General features: G+C 47.1%; 1 protein-coding gene across 4 annotated transcripts in view; it reads left to right on the top strand.

Moving 5' to 3' along the window:
* Positions 1–1,318: 1,318 nt before the first annotated feature.
* AARS (alanyl-tRNA synthetase) overlaps positions 1,319–3,191 on the top strand; it is a 21,712-nt gene continuing 19,839 nt past the window's right edge. Inside the window, exon 1 of one of the 4 annotated variants that reach the window (XM_006755773.2) lies at positions 1,319–1,403. The gene's annotated coding sequence lies outside the window, so the exon portion shown is untranslated. Of the gene's footprint in view, positions 1,730–3,191 lie in introns of all 4 variants that reach the window. The other 3 variants (XM_006755771.2, XM_015558803.1, XM_006755772.2) reach the window with 3 other exon arrangements.

The raw sequence follows: 3,191 nt of genomic DNA, 5'->3' as shown, positions 1-3,191 counted from the left end.
GTAACTCATTATAAGGTTGTTATGAGGAGCAAAAGCTTAGATCAGTGCATGTTCAATAAATGTTAGATATGATGAAGATTATTGAATTGCTGTGATCTAGAAAGTTAATTTGGGTGATTTTTTTTTTTAAAACTGGCTTTTGAACTTTATCTATTTGTATAGGATGCTATATTACTTTAAGAAGTAAAATTTTTCTGACCAGCCCGCATGGCTGAATGGTTGTGCATCAACCTATGAATCAGGAGGTCACAGTTTGATTACCAGTCAGTGCACATGCCAGGGTTGCAGGCTCGATGATTCTCTCTCATCATTGATGTTTCTGCCTCTCTCTCCCTCTCCCTTCCTCTCTGAAATCAATAAAAATATATCTATTTTAAAAAGCAAAATTTGTCTGCAATATCTTTAATTTTGTTTTGAACAGTAGTACAATTGTATACCAGGGTATTTTGATATATCGGATGCTGTAGGTTATAGAGCATGGACTTAGGAATTAGAGGTGGGTTTGGATCCTGGCTTGGCACCATACTCTTCAGTGTGAACTTGGGCAAGGCAGTCACCTCATCAGTAAAAATGGCATGGCAGCTGACCAGCCTCATACAGTTTAAAAATTAAATGTTAGAAATAATCTATATGAAATTATAAAAATATATCTTTATTGTTTCAAAGGGAGGGAAAGGGAGAGAGAAACATCAATGAGAAAGAAACATCCATGGGCTGCCTCCTGCACGCCCCCTACTGGGGATCTAGCCCCCAACCTGGCCACGTGCCCTGACCACAATCCTCCTGGTGCCTGGGATGAAGCTCACCTGAGCCACACCGGCCAGTCATCTCGTGAAAATTTTAATACCATATACCTCACATATAAATATTAACTTGTTTTTCAAAGGCAAATGCAGGGGCAGATGCGAAATTCAATATTAAATTACTTCTCCCACAACTAAATCCAAGAAAGTCTGACAAGGACAAGTGTATCCATGGGCACATTATACCAGAATCTTTCAGGACTACATACCATTCTGTAACTAAAATGATCAAAACTATATATCAAGAGCTGTGACTTGTATCAAACACATGTCACCGTTTCCCCTTATTAACCATGTCAGCTATTGGGACTTTTTTTTATGGAAACTAAAACGTCAGCCCCAGGAGTCCGCACCCTACTCTGTCACGTGATGCACCCCTTTCCTTCTTTCCCCAGCCGTTGCATCAGCCAATTTAGAGCTGCCTTCCCAGAAACCCGCTGAGAAGCCCGGGTTGATTGGCATACTCATTGACCAATGAAGTCCCTTAGAGCTGAGGCGCGGTGGGGCGCTTTCCATCTGCGCGCTCTGATTGGACGGGGCGCTGCGCGTTGCGGCCGGCGGTGGTTTCTGCCTGTGCTTCTGCCCTGTGTGCGCCCACAGGTATTCGCGGGCCGCTGGCGGTGGGCTGAGCGAGGAGTGAGGCCCGGCGACCCTCGGGGGAAGCAGGCAGCCTTGGAGATATACCACAAGGGCGGCAGGGCCGGCGTCTGCGAGCGCAGCGGCTGCTTGGCCAGGCCTCGCGAGGCCTCTGGATTGGACCTTGGGCGGGAGCCGGGGCCCGGGCAGCGGACACGGCAGCCGAGCGCTGGAGTGGAGCGGCCTCCGGTGGCCTGAACGAGGACCAAGCTCTTGGGAGGATCCCGGTTGCCATTGACTACCCATCCAAAGCGGAGGTTTTCTTTCTCTTAAGTTTGTATCTCCTAGGGGTGAGCGGAACGTTGGTGGTCCAGGGTGGAATCTGAATTCTTAAAATTAGCTGAACAACTGACAGCCGGTCCGGGCCCCATCATGTTCAGCTATGCCTTTCTCAGTCGGTCTGCGTTTCCTGCTGTGCTTTTAAGTTATTCATCCCGAGTTTGTTCTTAGAGACTTATTAATACCCGGTTATGAAATTGTTAGCGACCACTCTTCTAGATGCTGAGGATACACCTGTCACGGGGAGCAAAAACCAGGCATGGTGCCCACTGGTGTGGCGCTGGCAGCCTGATGGGGAGGTGGCTTACACAAGCCAGCAAAGGCACGGGACTGAAGGAAGGGGCCCGGGGCTTGGAGAATAAAACAAGGAGAATCTGATCAACCAGGAGGAGCCTTCCTTAGATAAGTCTCTCTGAAATGAAGAGATCCAACATGAGAAATTAGAAAGAGGGGAACGTGGGAGTAGGGTGGCAGATGAAGGGCTTGGGGAAACGTCCCTGAAGGCTGGTGTGACTTAGGGTGCTCCGGACTCACAACTCCTGCCAGGAAGTGGGATCTGAGGACCCGCCTCTGTAGCCCATAGAGCCTGCCAGCTTCTTCTTCTTTCTTTTTTTTTTTTAAATATATTTTATTGATTATTTTACAGAGAGGAAGGGAGAAGGATAGAGAGTTAGAAACATTGATGAGAGAGAAACATCGATCAGCTGCCTCCTGCACACCTCCTACTGGGAATGTGCCCGCAACCAAGGTACATGCCCTTGACCGGAATCGAACCTGGGACCCTTCAGTCCGCAGGCCAACGTTCTATCCACTGAGCCAAACCGGTCAGGGCTGCCAGCTTCTTTATATTGCGTAGATGAGTGAGTGATGGTGGTGGTGGGGACACGGTTTTTAACAGCCCCAGGCTTTATTGGGCTTATTACTGTCCAATGTAGTGGATTCTTTTACATCATACTGAGGTTATTTCTGTGTATGACTGTCTCCCCATTAAAGACATCGACCCATTCACCTTGGTTCCTCGTACCATGGTACGCACTCAGTAAGTTGACTGGAGAAGCAGAAATGGAAAGTTCCTGCCTACTTGCCTCAGGTAGCCCATGTAGAGGGCAAGCAGTGAACACTGCAAAACAGCTAACATGGTGCCGTGCAGAATTGCCTCCGTAAATTCATCTTTGTCACCTTTATTGAGATTCATTGAGAGCATGATGAGGAGGGGTAAGGAAGAATGCGGTGTGACAGAGTTTCGAAAAACCCCAGCCTTGACTCCTTACCATGGACACAAAGTCCTCGCCTGTAGGCATTGCAGTCAGCTATTGATTTGGCTCTATCAACCAGTGTTTCACCATCTTTTTGATCAAAGGGCTTTTGTTTGAATAATGAGTTGATTGAGTTGTGAATAAATCAATTGAATTTTTGGTTAAAACAAAACCTGAGAGAGTTTCATGTTCACTGTATACAACCTTTAAACATTTT

The sequence above is a fragment of the Myotis davidii genome, unplaced genomic scaffold (genome assembly GCF_000327345.1).
Source record: "Myotis davidii unplaced genomic scaffold, ASM32734v1 scaffold453, whole genome shotgun sequence".
NCBI classification, from domain to species: domain Eukaryota; kingdom Metazoa; phylum Chordata; class Mammalia; order Chiroptera; family Vespertilionidae; genus Myotis; species Myotis davidii.
The sequence above is the reverse complement of the archived record's forward strand: the minus strand, read 5'-3'. Positions and strand labels throughout refer to the sequence as shown.